The 22010-nt window shown below is 39.0% G+C and overlaps 1 protein-coding gene across 9 annotated transcripts in view; it reads left to right on the top strand.

The window, feature by feature from the left end:
* The window catches only part of LOC126951481 (calmodulin-1-like), a 1062071-nt gene that overhangs the window by 576525 nt on the left and 463536 nt on the right, over nucleotides 1-22010 (top strand). The window contains exon 1 of one of the 9 annotated variants that reach the window (XM_050785615.1): nucleotides 11705-11710. The exons of the other annotated variants lie outside the window; for them this stretch is intronic. The gene's annotated coding sequence lies outside the window, so the exon portion shown is untranslated. Of the gene's footprint in view, nucleotides 1-11704; nucleotides 11711-22010 lie in introns of those variants that run through there. 9 annotated transcript variants of the gene reach the window in all.

Here is a 22010-nt window from a genome sequence, read left to right as displayed (position 1 = left end):
CAAGACAAGATAGATTAGATAGATTTTGTTTCATTCTCACTATCCTTTATCAAAAAAACTGCTTTATATTCCTGTCTACTTTTTTTCCATTACAGAATTCCTTTGTTGATTAGAAGTTGAGAGCACTCTGCCCTACTCAGAATGTTCCCAATTTGTGAATTTCTGTAAAAATCTGACTTAATTTACATGATGCATTCTTTTTAATCACTATCTTCAAAATTATCACTATTTTATCACCTTAATCTGGTTTGAGATTTAACCTTCGACTTATTACTCTTCAGAAATTCTTAAGGAAAATTCTTCTTTTGGTGTATTGCAAATAATTAATACAATTTAAGCTAACAATAAATGTTTCGAAGTATTTATTCTCTATATGAATCATAATACTTCCTCAAATTTCAGCTTCATCGATAGTATTCTCATTGTCATTCTTTACTCTCATAACAGCTAAACACATTAATATGAAGATATTCAAAGGCTACATTTTACCTTCTAATTACATTATAATCATTTCACTTAAAACACTTTCTGTTTAGTCTGTTTTCTCTTTTTCTTCTGTGAAATATTTAAACCTCTTTTTGTAAGTATTCAGTATAATTTTTTTCCCTGTGTTTTACTAAGAACAACAGAGATTTTTCACAAGAGTGTAGGCATAAACATTAGAATGACACAAAGGACATCAATAAAGACAATGGGCTCCAGCTTGTGCCGATAACAAAATTTTGTACAATTTCAATAAGGCAGGAACCTGATGATTCCTGTCTATCAGGAAAAAAACAACTTCTGATTCAAAAGTATGTTTGGGAGGCTGAGGCAGGTGGATCACCTGAGGTCAGGAGTTCAAGACCAACCAGACCAACATTGTGAAACCCTGTCTCTACTAAAAAGACAAAAAATTAGCTGGGTGTGGTGGCGGGCACCTGTAATCCCAGCTACTCAAGAGGCTAAGGCAGGAGAATTGCTTGAACCCAGGAGGCGGAGGTTGTAGTGAGCCAAGATAGCATCACTGCACTCCAGCCTGGGAGACAGAGTGAGACTCCATCTCAAAAAAAAAAAAAAAATATATATATATATATATGTACACACACATATATATGTATGCTCAGTCTACCTTGTAACCTCTATGTTGTCACCTTGCCACTATCCATTTAACAAATAATTTAAGTACCTGTTATTAACTTGGCACAATTCTAAAATACTGATTAAGATACTGATATTTAGCTGATTCTAAAACACTAATACTTAGGATTAAGACACAAAATGATCTACTTTAAAACATTTGATATATCTTGAAAGATATAGAGCATTAAAATGAAAAAAGAAAAACTAGCTCCAAAGAATTTTTCCTGCAGGCTTTATTCCAAATCTCCTAGAGATGATTTCTTTCAGGTAGGGTTGCTAGATAAAATATAGGACATTCAGTTAAATTTGAATTTTAGATAAATACTAGATTATTTTTGTACCAATATTTCTCAAATATTGCATGGGACACAAACTAAAACAAGCAAGCAAGCATGCATTTGTTATTTAACTTTAAATTGAGCTCATCAATCTGTATTTTTATTTGATAAAGAGAGATAAGGTTATGTAACTTGCCCAAGGTCACAGAACCAGTAAGTGATGGAGCAGAATTCCAACTCAGAAGCCCAGCTCAGTGTCTACACATGCATCCAATGTAGTTTACTGTTTCTCCTTTAGCAGTCGATGGGTGTTATCCCAATGTTATACGATACTCTTTAAAACAACAATCAAATGTGTATGTTCAATTCCCTTGTGAGTTCTAAAATTCAACTTCTATTGCTTTACATTATTTTTACAGAGAATTTATATTCATAAGTTTCTAATCATGCCTTTATTTTCTTATGTTGGATTTCTACTATCATTGTTAGCATCTTAAAACACTTTTAAGACTCGGACAGACAGAGCAGAGTACCGAGGCTTGCATTGTGAATTCTAGCTCCAAATGAATGGCAAGAACAAACCGGCAATCCCGAGAGGACCCACAGACCCTCTGAAGGAAGTGGACTGCTTCTGCAGGACCCTGAAATACTTTGAGTGCCCCAACTGCAGAAGTGGGAAAGGGAGATCCCCTCCCAAACCTACCCCCACTGGGGAAACTGAAGGTCTGTTTTTGGGAGAAGCTTCCAACCTTACCTGGAGCTAAGTCAATTTAGAAAGCCAAGCGAAACACAGGGGTAGAGGAAACAGAAAGAAAGGGCCTAGGAGCCTGCTGGGTCCCCAAGCAAGCCATTCCTGCCTAGCACCAGAGGGATCCATTGGGAGGGCAGCCAGAGGAGCTGGGAGTAAAACTCCACAGGGTGGAGGAAATCTCCAGCTGAACTCTGTAACAATTTGAACTGCGTGAGAAGCTTCCTGGCCAGAACTCAGGGGAAGGCATGAATCCAGTGTGCAGACTCCACAGGCCAAAGAAGAACTAAGCCCTTTTCTTCCGCAGATTGGAGAACTAGCCTGGGTCAAGTTCTCAAGCCTGGCTTGCCCACCACCTGGAAACATATAGGGTGCTGTTAGGGGGACATGGTGGGCATGAGACCAGCCCTTTGGTTTGCATGGGAGCTGGGTGAGGCCTGTACTGCTGGCTTTCCCCCACTTCCCTGACAACCTGCATGGCTCAGCAGAGGAAGACATAATCCTTCTGGGTACACAGCTCGTTGACCTGGGAACCTCACCCCCATCCCCCATAGCAGCTGCAGCAAGACCTGCCCAAAGAGAGAGTCATGCCTAGCCCCACCCCCACCTGATGGTCCTTCCCTACCCACCTTGGTGACTGATGGCAAAGGGCATATAAGCTTGGGAGTTCTGTGGTCCCCCCAACCACTGGTTCCTCTCCATACTATCAAAGCTGATGCTCTCTGGAAAGCACCACTTCCCAGCAGGAGGCCAACCAGCACAAAAATAGAGCATTAAACCACCAAAGCTAAGAACCCTCACAGAGTCCATTTCACCCCACTGCCACCTCCACTGGAATGGTGATGGTATCCACAGCTGAGAGACCCACAGAGGGTTCACATCACAGGACTCTGTGCAGACAACCCCCAGAGCCCTGGCCCAGAGCCCTGGCCCAGAGCCAGGTAGACTTGCTGGGTGGCTAGACCCAGAAGAGAGACAACAATCACTGCAGTTCAGCTAACAAAAAGCCACATCCTTAGGAAAAGGGGGAGAGTACTACATCAAGGGAACATTCCACAGGACAAAAGAATCTGAACAACAGTCTTCCCTATGACAAAGGCTATCCAAATGAATAGGAACCAGAAAACCAACTCTGGCAATATGACAAAACAAGGCTATTTAACACCCCCCAAAAATCACACTAGCTCACCAGCAATAGATCCAAACAGAGAAGAAATTCCCAGTTTACCTGAAAAAGAATTCAGGAGATTAGTTATTAAGCCAATCAGGGAGGCACCAGAGAAAGGTGAAGCCCAGTGCAAGGAAATCCAAAAAAATGACACTAGAAGGGAAGGGAGAAATACACAAGGAAATAGATAGCATAAAGAAAAAACAATAAAAAATTCAGGAAACTTTGGACACACTTATAGAAATGCAAAATGCTCTGGAAAGTCTCAGCTATAGAATTGAACAAGTAAAAGAAAGAAATTCAGAGCTCAAAGACAAGGTGTTCAAATTAACCCAATCCAACAGAGGCAAAGAATAAGAAAATATGAACAAAGCCTCAAAGAAGTCTGGGATCATGTTAAATGACCAAACCTAAAAATAATTGGTGTTCCTGATGAAAAGAGAAATCTAAAAGTTTGGAAAACATATTTGGGGAAATAATAGAGGAAAACTTCTCAGCCTTGCTAGAGACCTAGACCTCCAAATACAAAAAACATAAAAACACCTGGGAAATTCCTTACAAAAAGATCATTGCCTGTGCATGTTGTTATCAGGTTATCTAAAGTTAAGATGAAGGGAAGAATCTTAAGAGCTATGAAACAAGAGCACCAGGTAACCTACAAAGAAAAGCCTGTCAGATTAACAGCAGATTTCCCAGCAGAAACTCTACAAGCTAGAAGGGATTGAGGCCTTATCTGAAGCCTCCTCAAACAAAACAATTATCAGCCAAGAATTTTGTATCCAGCAAAAATAAGCATCATATATGAAGGAAAGATACAGTCTTTTTCAGACAAACAAATGCTGAGTCAATTTCCCACTAAAGCCACTGCCAAGAATTGCTAAAAAGAGCTCTAAATCTTGAAACAAATCCTGAAAACACATCAAAACAAAACCTCTTTAAAGAATAAATCACGCAGGACCTATAAAACAAAACTAAGAGTTAAAAAGCAAAAACAAACAAGCAAAAAAAAAAAAAAAAAAAAACCACACACAGTACACAGGCAAGAAATAGCATGATGAATGTAACAGTACCACACATCTCAATACTAACATTAAATGTAAATGGCCTCAATGCTCCACTTAAAAGATACAGAACTGCAGAATGGACAAGAACTCATCAACCAACTATCTGCTGCTTTCAGGAAACTCACGTACCACATAAGGACTCACATAAACTTAAAATAAGGGATGGAAAAAGGCATTTCATGCAAATGGACACCAAAAGCAAGCAGGGGAAGCTATTCTTGTACCAGACAAAACAAAATTTAAAGCAACAGCAATTAAAAGAGACAAAGAAGGGGATTATATAATGGAATAAGGCCTTGTCCCACAGGAAAATATCACAATCCTAAACACATATGCACCTAACACCAAAGCTCCCAAATTTATAAAACAATTACTAATAGACCTAAGAAATGACATAAACAGCAACACAGTAATAGTGGGGAACTTCAATACTCCACTGACAGCAATAGACAGGTCATCAAAACCAAAAGTCAACAAAGAAGCAATGGATTTAAACTATCCCATGGAACAAGTGAACTTAACAGATATATACAGAACATTTCATCCAACAACTGCAGAATACACATTCTATTCAACAGCGCATGAAACTTTCTCCAAGAGAGACCATATAATAGTTCATAAAATGAGCATCAATAAATTTGAGAAAATTGAAATTATATCAAGCACTCTCACAGACCACATTAGAATAAAACTGAAAATAAACTCCAAAAGGAAGCTTCAAAACCTTGCAAATACATGGAAATTAAATAACTTGCTCTTGAGTGAGCATTGGGTCAAAAATGAAATCAAGATGGAAGTTTAAAAATTCTTCAAACTGAACAGTAATGATGATACTACCTATCAAAACCTCTGGGATACAGCAAAGGTAGTGCTAAAAGGAAAGTCCATAGCCCTAAATGCCTACATCAAAAAGACTGAAAGCATGAACTGACATTCTAAGGCCACACTTCAAGGAACTAGAGAAACTAGAACAAACCAAATCCAAACCCAACAGAAGAAAGGAAATAACCAAGATCAGAGCAGCGGTAAATGAAATTGAAACAAACAAGCAAAAACGATAAATAAAACAAAAAGCTGGTTATTTGAAAAGATAAATAAAATGTATAGACTATTAACAACATGAACCAAGGAAAGAAGAGAGAAAAACCAAATAACCTCATTAAGAAACAAAACAGGAGATATTACAACTGACACCACTGAAATACAAAAGATAATCCAAGGCTACTATGAAAACCTTTACACACATAAACTAGAAAACCTAGAAAAGATGAATAAATTCCTGGAAAAATACAATCCTCCTAACTTAAATCAGGAAGAATTAGATACCCTGAACAGACCAATAACAAGCAGTGAGAATGCAATGGTAATTAAAAAATTACCAACAAAACAAAGTCCAGGACCAGTTGGATTCACAGCAGAATTCTACCAGACATTCAAAGAATTTGTACCAATTCTTTGATACTATTGCACAAGACAGAGAAAGAAGGAACCCTCCCTAATTCATTTTCTAAAGCCAGCATCACCCTAATACCAAAAACCAGGAAAGGACATAACCAAAAAAGAAAACTACAGACCAATACTTTTGATGAACATAGGTGCTAAAATCCTTAAAATACTAGCTAACTGAATCCAACAACATATCAAAAAGATCATCCACCATGATCAACTGGATTTCATACCAGGGATGCAAGGATGGTTTAACATATGCAAGTCAATAAATGTGATACACCACATAAACAGAATTGAAAACAAAATCACATCATCATCTCAATAGATGCAGAAAAAGCATTCCACAAAATCCAACATAGCTTTATGATTAAAACTCTCAACAAAATCGGCATACAAGGGGCATGCCTTAATATAATAAAAGCCATCTATGACAAACCCGCAGCCAACACAATACTGAATGCGGAAAAATTGAAAACATTCCCTCTGAGAACAAGACAGGATGCCCAATCTCACCACTCCTCTTCAGCATAGAACTGGAAGTCCTAGCCAGAGCAATCAGACAAGAGAGAGAAATAGCGAATGTACCAAATTAGTAAAGTAGAAGTCAAACTGTCACTCTTTGCTGACGATATGATTGTTTACCTTGAAAACCCTGAAGATTCCTCCAGAAAGCTCCTAGAACTGATAAAAGAATTCAGCAAAGTTTCCAGATACAAGATTAATGTACACTAATCAGTAACTCTTCTATACATCAACAGTGACCAAGTGGAGAATCAAATCAAGAACTCAACCACTTTAACAATAGCTGCAAAAAAAAAAATTTAGGAATGTTTACATAACCAAGGAGGTGAAATGCCTCTACAAGGAAAACTATAAAATGTTGCATAAAGAAATCATAGATGAGACAAACAAATGGAAATACATTGCATGCTTATTAATGGGTAGAATTAATATTGTGAAAATAACCACAGTGCCAAAAGCAATCTACAAATTCAATGGAATCCTCATCAAAATACCACCATCATTCTTCACATAATTAGAAAAAATAATTCTGAAATTCATATGGAATAAAAAAGAGCCTGCATAGCCAAAGCAAGACTAAGCAAAGAGAACAAATCTGGAGGCATCACACTACCTGATTTCAAACTACACTATAAGGCCATAGTCATCAAAACAGCATGGTAGTGGTATAAAAATAGGCACACAGACCAATGGAACAGAATACAGAACCCAGAACTAAACCAAAATTCTTAAGAGCCGACTGATCTTTGACCAAGCAAACAAAAACATAAACATAATCCTTTTCAATAAAAGGTGCTGGGATAACAAAAACAAAAACATAACCCTTTTCGATAAGTGGTGCTGGGATAATTGGCTAGCCACCTGTAGCAGAATGAAACTGGATTTTCATCTCTCACCTTATACAAAAATCAACTCAAGATGAATTAAATACTTAAATCTAAGATCTGAAACTAAAAATTCTGGAAGACAACATTGGAAAAACCCTTCTAGACTTTGGCTTAGGCAAGGATTTCATGACCAAGAACCCAAAAGCAAATGGAATAAAAACAAAGATAAATAGTTGGAACTTAATTAACCTAAAGAGTTTTTCCATGGCAGAAGGAACAGTCAGCACAGTAAACAGACAACCCACAGAGTGGGAGACAATCTTCACAATCTATACATCTGACAAAGGACTAATATCCAGAATCTACAACCAACTGAAACAAATCAGTAAGAAAAAACCAACCCCATCAAAAAGTGGGCAAAGGATATAAAGAGACGAGTCTCAAAAGAAGATATAAAAATGGACAACAAACATATGAAAAAATGTTCAACATCACTAATGATCAGGGAAATGCAAATCAAAATCAAAATGCGATACCACCTTACTCCTGCAAGAATGGCCATAATCAAAAAATCAAACATCAGTAGATGTTGGCATGGGAACACTCCTACACTGCAGGTGGGAATGTAAACTAGTACAACCACTATGGAAAACAGTGTGGAGATTCCTTAACCAACTAAAAGTAGAACTGCCATTTGATCCAGCAATCCCACCACTGTGTATCTACCCAGAGGAAAAGAAGTCATTATATGAAAAAGATACTTGCACATCCATGTTTATAACAGTACAAATCACAATGGCAAAATTGTGGAACCAACCCAAATGTCCATCATTCAATGAGTGGATAAAGTAGCTGGTATATTTATACAGTGGAATACTATTTAGCCATGAAAAGGAATGAATTAATGGCATTTGCAACAAGCTGGATGAGATTGGAGACTATTATTCTAAGTGAAGTAGCTCAGGAATGGAAAACCAAACATTGTATGCTCTCACTGATATGTGGGAGCTCAGCTATGAGGAAATAAAGGTATAAGAATGATACAATGGACTTTGGAGACTTAAGGGGAAAGAGGGAGGGTACAAGGGATAAAAGACTACAAATATGGTTCAGTGTATACTGCACGGGGTTGATGGCTGTAACAGAATCTCACAAATCACCACTAAAGAACTTACTCATTTAACCAAATACCACCCATACTCCCAATAACTTATAGAAAAATTAAAAAATAATTTAAAAAACACTTTTAAGCAATTGTAACAGATTCTGGTAATTCTTTTCCAATCAGTGGTGCCAAACTACACTGTTATGCCCTCCAGAGAAAGGCCAACAGGAACACACCTACAGTGAGGCAGGTTAGGCTTAGCACTCATTATAGCAAGGGAAAACACACTGTGGGCTATCTTTGTAAAAGGGAGAAAGAAATAATCTATTACAAGTTTGAGGTTTTGGTCAGTTGGCTAGAAGAGTCTAGGAAACAGGAAATTGCTTTAGATTGGATGTTGTCATAAAGCAAGGACAATGGTTGAGTATTTCAATAAATCTTATTTCTCTATAGGGGAAACTGTCATGGGGATAAGGCTGTAAGTTGTGAAGGAGTAGCATTCACTCATTTTGACTAAGAGAGGGGATATATGGTATTCTGTAGAAGGCATAGGTAACTTGTGTTTATCCTTGATGAGACAAAATTATGAAGTAGGCCTACCCTGTCTCATTTTGTCGTGATCTAAAAGTAACCTTGTCTGAGGTTACTATTCTGTGAGATTGGTTAAGTGTAATAAAAGAAAAATGACCTCGCTGTGGATGCCAGGTCAGTTTCTGCATTTCAGGAATTGGGATCTTTAAAATATTGGTATTTTTTAAATATACCAATTAAAATACCAATTTTAATATATATCAATTTTAAAATATTGATTTTTAAAAATATATCAATTAATATAACAATTTTTTAAATATACCACTATTCTAAAGCTACTGGATATATACCATTAAATTTTTCAGTAGTCAAAAATCATACTTCTACCAACAGATAAGTACCCAACTTACTACAGCTTTTTCATGAATATATGATTTATCGACCTATAACTGTGCTCTGGAACTGCAATCTCCCATATGAAACTCTCTATTTAACCTTTCATGTGGGTGTCTAACAAGAACACACCTGGTGTGCCTTAAGCTCAGCTCCTCATCTTCCCTCCCCTCCCCCAGCCCTTGTTGCTCCTGCTATTTTTATGCCCACCTCAGGAAAGAGTAACCACATTTTTCACTTGCTTGAACCAAAACTTTGCACTTGACCTTTGACCTTGGTCTTTTACTTGTACCCTTCATCTAATCTCTGCATCCTGTTAGTGCCACTTTAAAATGTACTGGAAGAGGAGCACTGCTCCCTCTCTCCACTGCAACCACCTTGTCCAAGACACCGGTCCCTCTCCCCGGGTTAAAGCAATTGTTTTTCCTGCTTTTGTCCTTGTCATCTCATATCCCAATACCTTTACAACAGGTAGGTTGAATCTTCAAGTTTGTAAGTCACATATGCCACTTTATCTCAGTCCCCGTAACCCAAATACAATTGACCCCAAGGACCTACCCAATGTAACCCTCACTTAGCTGTCTTCCTCATCTTCTAGAATCCACCCCTTTTCCACCACACTTAGCCATGTTAGCTCCTTGCTGTTCTTTTGACATTTAAGACTGGCATATTAAAATTATAATGTAATATAGTATAATATATGTCATGAAACAATGTTATAATAATTATGAATTATATTCATTCTATACCATATATTTCCTATTTTATATATACATAATGATAATATATAATATACTACATATACAGTCATATAACCCATCATGACATTTTGGTAAATGGACCACATATAAGACAGTTGTCCCATAAGATTATAATAACAGATTTTTTCCCGTATCTTTTCTGTTTAGATATGTTTAGATACGTACATACTTACCGTTGTGTTTTGGTTGCCTACAGTATTCAGTACAATAACATGCTGAACAGGTTTGCGGCCTAGGAGCAATAGATACACCATACAGCCCAGATGTGTAGTGGACTCTACCATGTAGTTTGTGTAAACGCACTCTATGATGTTTTCACAATGACAAAATCACATGAAATTCATGGTGTCTGGAAATGCCCACAGGGTTTCCACGTAGCATTCTTGATGCATAATTCCAGGAAACCTCAGCTTTTGCTCTTTTAGACTTCTACCGGTTGGATGAGACCTACTCTCATTAGCAAGGACAATCTCCTTTATGTAAGGTCAATGATTGCAGATATTAATCACATCTGCAAAGTAGCTTCACAGCAATATCTAAAGTGGTGTTTGACCAAAAACCTGGGCATCATAATCTTGCCAAGTTGACATATATGCCTAACCATCACAATTATTCCCTACTGCTCCTTTTTAAAATCTACTATTCCAGGAAAGCTTGGCAATATCCCTTTAGACAATCCGCAACACTTTTTTCCTTTATGTTATGGCTCTGTCATTTATCTAGATTCCTAGGTTGGCAACTCCTTTCCAAGTGAAGATTCTATTCCTGTTGCTGTGTTCCTACTATTTCCTACTGATTGTGGCGGTTACTTGTGTACCTTACAGCATAAAGTCATCCAGGTGGTGTCATTGTAGCATGTACTGAAGATCTAGTCCACTATCAAACTCGCTATGTGGAAGTGGGAAAGAATGCTGTATTAGTCAGGGTTCCCTAGAGAGATTGAACTAATAGGATAGATGTATATATGAAATGGAGCTTATTAAGGAGTATTGACTCACATGATCACAAGGCAAAGTCCCACAATAAGTCATCTGCAAGCTGAGGAACAAGGAAGCCATTTCGAGTCCCAAAACCAAAAGTAGGGAAGCTGACAGTGCAGCCTTCAGTCTATAGCAGAAGGCCTGAAAGCCCCCGGCAAATCTGCTTGTGTAATCCGAAGAATCCAAACGCTGAAGATCTTGGAGTCTGATGTTCGAGGGCAGGAAACATCTAGCATGGGAGAAAAATGAAAGCCAGAAGACTCAACAAGTCAGCTTCTCCCACCTTCTTCTGCCTGCTTTATTCTAGCTGCACTGACAGTTGTGCCCACCCACACTGAGGGGGATCTGCCTCTCCCAGTCCACTGACTCAAATGTTAACTTCCTTTAGCAACACCCTCATAGACACACCCAGGAACAATACTTTGTATCTTTCAATCCAGTTAAATTCACACTTAGTATTAACCATCACAAGTCCACCCCTTGTCAACTTGAGCCCATACACTTCTCCTGAAATCATACATAATCTCCAAATAAAGAAAATAATAGGCCGGGGGTTCGGGCTCACGCCTGTAATCCTAACACTTTGGGAGGCCGAGGTGAGCGGATCACCTGAGATCAGGAGTTCGAGACCAGCCTGGCCAACATGGCGAAACCCCTTCCTACCAAAAATACAAAAATTAGCTGGGCATGGTGGCAGGTGCCTGTAATCCCAGCTACTCAGGAGGCTGAGGCAGGAGGATTGCTTGAACTCAGGAGGGGGAGGTTGCAGTGAGCTGAGATCGCACCACTGCACTCCAGTCTGGGCGAAAAGAGTGAAACTCTGTCTCAAAAATAATAAAAAAAATAATAATAATAAGGTCATAATTATGCCTAACATAATACAGTTATCCCTTGTACAACTGGAAGCACACTAATCCTTAACCTAAATGCTATTATGTAAAGTTAGCAACACTTAAATGCTGATATAAAGTCAATAAATCTTATGTCACATGATAAATGAAAAAGAAAATTAAATGAAGATATTTTCTTATTACAAGTATATTCATGCACAAACATATTCCTAACAAAATCAGGAAAAAATATTCGTGACAATTATAGTCCTCATTTCTGCAGCTGGTCACATGGTCGTAGTTGTTATTAATGACTACCTTCTTTTGCTACCCATTCTGTATTCCCTTTGCCTTCAGCAAGCACCTCAGGATGTCATGGTTTTTCTCCTGGTGGAGTGACCCAAACCTTCATTCCTGAAGGGTCTGGGCCATCTGTAGTCCTGCCTGGATCGGGCTGTTATAGTTTCCCATTGACCTTAATCACAAGGCATGGTAATACCAAAAGACACTCTAAGTGATCGCCTGTGTTCCACTCATACTCCTCCTCACCTCCATTATGGAGTAGTAAACTGATTTCATCTTGATAGTTGAGGTCAATCACCCCAGCAAACACGTAACTCCCTTCTTAACGTGTTGACTTAAAGGTAAGAGGAGCCCAAAGTGTCCAGGTGGCAATCATAACTTCCAGTTTAATTTCATCATTGTTGTATCTCCTGGTGGCAGCACTCCTCCCTCTGAAACTAAGACCTCTAGACCAGCAGAATGTAATGTCACAGGAACAGGAAGCAAAAATTTTGCCAATGGATCACTAGGGATGATGGCGAGTGGTGCCACTTCTACTTTCACCCCTTGATTCCTGGACCCCTGAATCCCGGTTATGGGAGAAACAGTACCGTATATTAGATGCTGATTCAGAGCATACGCAGCCTTCTGGAGAACTTTGCCCCAGCCCTGCAAAGTATTGTCACCTAGTTAGCATTGTAATTGTGACTTCAAAAGGCCATTCTACCATTCTATCAATCCATCTGCTTCCAGATGATGGGGAACATGGTAAGACCAGTGAATTCCATGAGCATGAGTCTACTGTCACACTTCCTTAGCTGTAAAGTGAGTGCCTTGGTCAGAGGCAATGCTGTGTGGTATACCATGACAGTAGATAAGGTATTCCATGAGTCCATGGATGAGAGTCTTGGCAGAAGCACTGCCTGCAGGATAAGCAAACCCCTATCTAAAGAAAGTGCCTATTCCAGCGAGGACAAACTCTGCCCTTCCCATGATAGAGGAAGTCCAATATAATCAATCTGCCACCAAGCAGTGGGCTGATCACCCCGAGGGCTCAGTGTTGGTCTGTGTTGCTGGCAAATTGAGCACTCAGCAGTGGCCACAGCCAGGTCAACCTTGGTGAATGTAAGTCCATGTTGCTGAGATCATGCATAACCTCCATCCCGCCCACCATAGCCACTTCGTTCATGCGCCCATTGGGTGGTGACAGGGGTGACTGGGGTAAGGAGCTGAGTGGTGTCCACAGAATGAGTTATTCTATCCACTTGATTATTAAAATCCTCCTCTACTGAAGTCACCTTTTGGTGAACACTCACATGGGATAGAAATATCTTCACAGTTTCTGCCCACTCAGAGAGGTCCATCCACATACCTCTTCCCTAGATTTCCTTGTCACCAATTTTTCAATCATGCTTCTTCCAAGTCCTTGACCATCCAGCCAAACCACTCACTGCAGCCCAGAATCAGTATATAATCACGCATCTGACCATTTCTCCTTCCAAGCAAAGTGCACTACCAGGTTCTCTGCTCGAAGCTCTGCCCACTCAGAAGATCTCCCTTCACCGCTGTCCTTCAGGGATGTCCTAGAAAGGGACTGTAGTGCTGCAGCTGTCCACTTTTGAGTGGTGTTGGCATATTGTACAGAACCACCTGTGAACCAGGCCCTAGTCTTTTCTTCCTCTGTCAACTGTTAATAAGGAACTCCCCATGAGGCCAACTGTGCAGGGTGGCAGGAGTAGAGACCATGGGCATTTGAGCCACTTCCTCATGTAACTTACTTGGGCCTTCAGGATCTGCTCAAACTTGATCACGTATATACCATTTCTATTTGACGATGGAAGGCTGCTGCTCATGACAGCAGGGTGCTTTCTGACCCAGTTCATGACAGACAGCTCAGGTCACATGGTGACTTAATGACCCATAGTCAAATGTTCAGTTTCCACCAAAGCCCAGTAACAGACCAAGAGCTGTCTCTCAAAAGGAGAGTCGTTATCTGCAGAAGATGGCAGAGCCTTGCTTCAAAATCCTGGAGGCCTCTGGTATGATTCACCTATGCGGGCCTGTCAAAGTTTCCAAGCAGCTTCCCTATCTAGCAGTGACACCTCAAGCACCATTGGATCTGCTGGGTCATATGGCCCAAGTGGCAGAGCAGCTTGCACAGCAGCCTGGACCTGTTGTGGAGCTTTCCCCTGTTCTGGATCCCACTCAAAACCAGCAGCCTGTTGGATCACTTGATAAATGGGCCAGAGTAACACACCCAAATGAGGAATGAGTTGCCTCCAAAATCCAAACAGGCCCACTAGGCATTGTGACTCTTTCTTGGTTGTAGGAGGGGCCAAATGCAGCAACTTATCCTTCAGCTTAGGAGGAATATCTTGACAGGCCCCACATCACTGGACCCCTAGAGATTTCTCTGAGGTAAAACTTCCCTGAATTTTAGTCAGATTTATTTCCCATCCCTTGGTATGCAAATGTCTCACCATAAGTTCGGTGTGTTTGTTACTCCTCGCTCACCAGATCCAATCAGCGTAATGGATTATTACCCATTATGACCGGTGTGATATCTTGTGAAAGGCAAAAGCAATCAAGACCTCTGTGAACAAGATTGTGACACAAAGCCAGAGAGTTTACACACCCCTGTGGTAGGACAGTGAAAGTATATTACTGGCCTTCCTAGCTGAAGGCAAATTGCTTCTGGTGGGCCTTATGGACAGGAATAGAGAAAAAGGCATTTTCCAGGTTGATGCCCGCATATCTGGTACCAGCAGATAGGTTATACTCTGGACTGAGGTCAAGTGAAAAAGAGATGGAGCGCTCTTGTTCTTCCGGGTTCTACTACAGTGCTTCCAGCAAGTATTTTGTCCTCTGGCTGCCCTTTCGTTGATATAGTAGAAAGAGCCTAATCTATATTTTCAATAGTAAAGACCTGCCAGGATTTGCTAAATTAGCAACCTTGGTTGAGTAACTTAAAATTTCTGAGATGCAATTTCTCCATTTGTCAGTTGCGAAGAATGATACCTAGCACTGCTGTTTGGATTAAATGGTTATTACATAGGTTTAAATTGAGACAAACTCACCTCACGAAGCTGCTATAGTCATCATTGCATTTCCGACTCTCCCAAGGAGCCTCAAACCAGATCCTGGCAATCCAAGCAGTGAGTCTAGTGAGGGCAAATGAACTACCCGGGGTTCAAAATCGTCTCTCTTCCACAGAGCGTGGCTTCAGACAATGCTGAATATGTTTGTCTTCTTTACAGTAATGTTTAAATTAACTCTATGGTAAACTGAAGTTGGCTCTTTTTCTACACCATTAGTCTTCATTTAATCTATTCCTAATCTTGATTATGACTTTTGCTAAAAAAAGATTTTCAGTCAATGTCTGGCACATTTGCCACTGCTCCTTCTCCCTTACAAATACTAGAGAGGGCTCAGTGATTACTGAACCCTTTAAGGTAGATTCAAGAAAAGGGGCACAGACTCAGAATCATTCACTACATGACAATTCAGGCAGCCACACTCTCACACCATCAGCATCATCATTTTAAATATGTCACATGGATCAATCTCAGAGTGGAATGTAAAATGTTCAGGCAGACTGTGCTATCTCCCTTATAGAGCAGTACTGAGTGTGCACACAACGTGCTGAATAGTTACACAGTACTTAGAATCATGGTGAAGTCCTCCAAAGATAGTTCTTAACAACCAAATTGGAAATCTTAGGAGTATGATGATAAAAGGCCCTAAACTATGAGAAAAAAAGACTCATGAAAATGTTTTGGAACAAACTTGTTTCAACATAGATATTAATATAACACATGTAATTAAAGCATATATCTCATCAAGAATCCAGAACAACTATAGGCTGCTTTGTAATCTCCAGCCCTACTATGTAAATGTAGACTTGCTTCCTACAGAGCATAAGGCAGATGTTACTTAAGGGCAGGTCCATTTACCTGCATATGAAGGTGAAATTTTATATAAGTTAATTCCTGGAAACAACATAGTATGAAATCATTGTTAAATCTTGATTATTTACATAGAAGTGCAGAGCGGGTGTGTGTGATTCAGAGAATTCAGGACACAATTCCTTTGTTTGTAGGGGTATTTTCCAGAGAATTCACTGATGAGCATAATTGGAGGCAATTCTGATTGCATGAACATCACAGTAATTTATATGTTAAATATGGTGGAGGGTCATTTTGTAAGGTTTAAATGAACAAAGCAAATCACTTGGGGTTAAAAGACATCAAGTTCTGACATATTTTCTATTAAAAACAAATATCATGGATCTCTTGAACTTATTTCTCCTGCTTAACTGCAATTTTCTGTCCTTTAACCAATATCTCCCTTCTCCACCCACCCCCATGCCCCTTCCCTCCCAGTCTTTGGTAACACCATTCTATTGTATGGCATGGTGACTACTGTTAATGATGATACACTGTATTCTTAAATATCCTTACAGCCTGGATGTTAACAGTTATCACCAAAAAGTTGATAACTATGAGAGGTAATGCAAATGTTAATTAGCTACCTGTAACCATTCCACAATGTGTATCTACTTCAAAACATCATGTTGTAAGTGATAAATATATACAATTTATGTGTCAATTTAAATAAATAAATAGATAAATTTGGGAAAAGTAAATAATATGGTTCTTTACATTTATTTTGTTCTAGATTTATAGTAACTTTTAATCTGTAACTTGTTACCTTTCATCAGTCTCGGAAAATTCTTAATGGATATATCTGAAAATATTGTGTCTATCCCTTTTTTTGGTACAGTAGGCTTTTTTTTTTTTAAATAGGGTCTTGCACTGTTGCCAGGCTGGAGTATAGTGGCATGATCATGGTTCCCTGCAGCCTCAACCTCCCAGACTCAAGCAATCCTCCCACCTCAGTCTCCCAAGTATCTGGGACCACAGGTGCACACAACCATGCCCAGATAATTTTTTTACTTTTCTGTAAAGACTAGGTCTCACTATGCTGCCAGGCTGGTGTTGAACTACTGGGCTCAAGTGATCCTCCTTCCTCAGTCCCACAAAGTGCTGGGATTACAGACATAAGCTACTGCACCTGGCGTCTGTCCCACTTTCTATCTCTGTTAGAGTACGTGGAGACATAGATGTGAGCAGGAAAGGCAGCCCTGGAAACGTTGTCACACTAACAATCAGAGAAAAACAATAGTCACATCTTTAGCTGGGTGTGGTGGTGGGCGCCTGTAATTCAGCTACTCAGGAGGCTGAGGCAGGAGAATCAGTTGAACTCAGGAGGCGGAGGTTGCAGTGAGCTGAAATCACGCCACTGCATTCCAGTCTAAGCAATAGAGCAAGACTCTGTCTAAAAAAAAAAAAAAAAAAAAAAAAAAAAAAAAAAAAAACAAAGAACAAAACAAACAAAAAAAATAGCCACATCTGGAATTACAATTAGGCTTCTGTGGCCCTAATTGGGAGTTATCTGACCCTAACAGAAGAAAGCTTCAGTAGGGACTTTCCCCACTAGTGAGCATGCACACTGTTGATTTGACTTGCACTAAAGCTAACTTATTGCTTATTATAGTAGTTAAAAAAAACACACCTCTGGGTGGATATTTGATGCTAATGAGACATACAATGTATGTACTAGCATGTACAGCCACAAGGCATTCATACCCAGTGGACTATCCAAAACATGCCTGTAAGTAACATCTCTTCACATCCCTTTCATAAATAATCATGTAAGACCTCCATAAAGGGGGTTCCTCACTGTCAGCCTAGTCTGTCTGTTTTTCAGAGCAGCCCACTCTGACTCAGCTTTGAGTGTACTGTCACTTTAACAAAACCCTGCTCCTGCTTCAATGTGTCTGTGTGTTACTTGGCTAAATTCTTCCCTCTGAGAAGACAAGAACTGAGGACCCTACACTTCCCAGTATCATCTCCACTTATTTTGGGGCTTCAATTATATATAATATTCATTCATATGCTAAACCTTGGCTCCATGTCTCTTTCATATTTTACACCTTTGTTTCGCTTTCACTCCACCTTTACTGCCAGTGCTTCAGTTGCCATAATTTTCTTACAACCTGCTCCCGGTTCATTAATCCTCTCCAACTCTACCTAATCTGCCCATAATTCTATCTATGGCATTTATCAAGTTAAGAATTGTATCTATAAAGGTAAAAATTATATTTCAGCTTTAGAATTTTACTTCTATTTTGAAATGTATATTCTGCTAAATTTCTCAGTTTTATATTTATTTCCTCACATCTACTAATCACAGTTTTTGAAGTTTATGTCTAATAACTTTGATATAAAAAACTATGATTATATTAATAGTTTCTCCATCTTCTTGTTCTTCTTCTTCTCCTTCTCCCTGTTCTTCATTTTCAAGCAGTTGGTCTTTTTTTTTTTTTTTTTTTTTTTTTAATATTCCTGTTGACCGAACTGAAACAGATACTTTGTATTAAAAAAAAGGTGGAGATATAATTGAGGCTGTAGTAATACTTTACTTTCCTAGAGAGGATTAACTTTAATCCAATAAAGTATGGAACTGATTTCAGGCTACCTTGTGGTCTTTTTATGAGGTAAATTTATGGCTCTAGATTATCATCCCTCAGAAACAACTGGAAATCTGTTTTTGTTGTTGTTGTTTTTGTTTTTGTTTTGAGATGGAGTCTTGCTCAGTCGCCCAGGCTGGAGTGCAGTGGCATGATCTTGGCTCACTGCAACCTCTGCCTCCTGGATTCACGCCATTCTCCTATCTCAGCCTCCAGAGTAGCTGGGACTACAGGTGCCCACCACCACATCCGCCTAATTTTTTTGTATTTTTAATAGAGATGGGGTTTCACTGTGTTAGCCAGGATGGTCTTGATCTCCTGACCTCATGATCCACCCACCTCGGCCTCCCAAAATGCTGGGATTACAGGTGTGAGCCACCACACCTGGCCACAAATCTGATTTTTTAAAAAACCCAGGGCCCTGCCTCCTTGAAGGATGTAGCTGAATTAGTCTAATTAAGCTCCTTGCAGGTTTTTGGTCTCTTGACAACTGCTTATGCTAGAAGCTGATGCTGACAATACACACTTGGACTGAGTTGATTTAAGCCTGGGTTTTAAGCTTTCATTAACATAGTAAAAGCCAGTCTAACTTTCCTGGAAGTGAAAATCAAAGTATGATCCTCAAGAGAGAATTTTTCAGTTGGCATACAAACTTATTAATAATTAATTGGCTTGGAATTTTTATAATTTGCTTAGGGTGCTTAAAGGGCCTGATTATGAGAAACTATAACCTCAAATTATTCACTGCATAATGGCAATGCATATTGGAGATAGCATTTTAGAGAGAAAAAGGTTCATGTGATCCTCTCTAATGTGATTATTATACGAATATTCTAATAATCCTACATCGTCCCTTCGAATGCAAGTGTGGAGGTCGGAGGATGGGGAGAGTAGAGGAGACAGGGTGCTAGAGAATGAGGAGATTGAGCCTCCGATTAAACAAACTGAATCAAAACATAGCACACACATCCAGCACAATTTGAAAATCTTTTCAAGGCATCTGCTTTATTGGTTTCTTTGCATTCCCTTGACAAAGAAAGCAGATCATGTGAACTAGTTGGGTATTTCCAGTGCAATGTAAGGAAAATGAAGAAACCACAGTGAGAAAAGCAGGAGACAGAGAACTCTCCTAGGCAGATGGGCAGGGTCCTCCGAGAACTTCTGACCACCCAGGTCATTGTGCACAGGGTGCTTACCTAAACATGCTCACAGTAAAAAACTTCCGTCCCTTAACACATGCCCAGTAAGGCAACTAAATCAATGTAGAGTGGCTCAGACTAAGGGCCCACATATGCGCTGGAAGAGCTGGATGTGCAAGGGAGGAGCCTGTTCTCTTCAGCTCGTGTGTGGAAGTCCCGGTACTCCACTGTGAGGGAGAGAATCCCTGTCTTTGCTGAGTGCTTTCCTTTTGCTTATAAATTCTGCCCTCCTCACCCTTCAATGTGTCTGTGTGCCTAATTTTTCCTGGTCGTGAGACAAGAATCCAGACTTAGCTGAACTAAGAAGCAAAAATCCTACATCAACGGGGCAAGGAAGCAACAACACCTCCAGCAGGAATGCCACCAGAAATACTGCAGTCAGCCTTGCAGAACCTTGGAGTTGCTGGGGAAAAGGGTGTAAGGCAGCAGAATCACATTAGACACAGGAAGGGACAGTCAGCATTATCCTGGTGCAGGATTTATTTGTTTCTTACATCTAAATTCTCCCATATAAAACAGCCTCCTTTACTCTCCTAAGCAGAAAGAATTTGAAGAGTAAGGGAGGGACAGGCTGAAGCCCCAGTGGTGACAATTCCAGAGAGCAAAACTCTTTAATTGTATGGCCATGACTTTAAAAAGTGGGGGTATTTTATAAAACTTATTACCAGATAATGCTTCTGAAATCTACTCTCTGAAAATCAAGGTTTACTTATTTTAATGTACAAGATTGTGTCAAGTATACTAACAACTTTTTAAAAAATCGTATTTTTCTCACATTTAAAAGTCATTTACTATGCAGTCTATTTTTCTTGTTTTGTGCACATGTGCAGGTGTGTTTTTGTTGATATTTGGTGTGATGGTTAATTTTATGTGTCAGCTAGAGTTATGCCATGGTGTCCAGCTATGTGGTCAAGCATTATTCTGAATGCTTTTCTGATGGTGTTTTGGATTAGTTTAACATTTAAATTGGTGGAAGTTGAGTAAGTAGATTACACTCCATAATGTTCCTGGGTCTCATACAATCATTTGAAAACCTGAATAAAACAAAAGACTGACCTCCCTTGAGCAAGAAGGAATTCTCCAGCAGTTGGCCTTCAGACCTCAACTGCATCATCAGTGCTCCCTGGATCTCCATCCTGCCAACCCCCCATCAGATTTTGGAGTCACAAATCCTCCACAATTTCATAAGCCAGTTTCTTAAAATAAATTGCTGTCTCTGTCTCTGCCTATCTGTCTGTCTCTCACAATGGATACAGCACACATGGATACACACACACACACAGACACTACTGAAAACAATGACAAAATTGCTGTTTCCTTTCATTCTTCCACCCCACTCCCTCTGCAATAATGTTACAGTGGTTAATAAAGTATTTATTGATATTTTCATTTCAAGAGTTAAATATGAGTATATCTTATTTGCTAAATTAAACAATACAATTTTTCTCCCAGCTTTCAAATGAAGCTGTTAGCTTGGTATATTTGTGGGAATATAAAGAATTTATACCACTACCCATTTTCTTTATGTCATTCTTTGCCAAATGTTATTAGTTGTATCATTTCTTTTTGTCAGGATTATAAAATATTTCCAATCTCTTTTTCACCTTAATCTTCACATTTATTTTCGCTTTAATTCAATAGCTAATTCACCACCATTTTTTTTGTGGATAAGTCATTTCCTTTTTGTTTTCATTAATTAATTTTTAAATAGCTTTACTGAACTATAACTAGCAAACAATAAACTCCATATATTTAAAATTGTAATTTGATAAGTTATTTTTCAAAGGTGTCTATTTTATTTTTCATGTGCCTGGTAGTTGTCTATTCTATTAAAATCTTTACCTAGCCTAAGAACACATATATTTTCTCCTATATTTTCTTCTAGGAGATTTATAATTTTAGCTATTAATCTAGGTGTACAATCCTTTCTGAGTTAAATATTTTTATTTGACAATATTTAATTTTAAAATATTTAATGTAAATATTTACATGAAATTAACTATATACTTTCCTTATTCATTTTTCAAAAACAGTACAGAATTTTATCCATTTACCTTCCTCTAATGTTAATGTCTTACATAGCATGTTGGTTAATTGTAGACGTCAGTTTGGCTAGCTCAAGGGTTATCTCGTAGCTTGTAAAGCATTATCACTGGATGTGTCTGTGAAGGTGTTTCTGGAAAAGAAATCAGTGGACTAAAGAAGATCCACCCTCACCA

Source organism: Macaca thibetana, chromosome 3 (genome assembly GCF_024542745.1).
Source record: "Macaca thibetana thibetana isolate TM-01 chromosome 3, ASM2454274v1, whole genome shotgun sequence".
Lineage (NCBI taxonomy): Eukaryota > Metazoa > Chordata > Mammalia > Primates > Cercopithecidae > Macaca > Macaca thibetana.
Note: the sequence above shows the minus strand (reverse complement) of the source record. Positions and strands in the feature narration are given on the sequence as shown.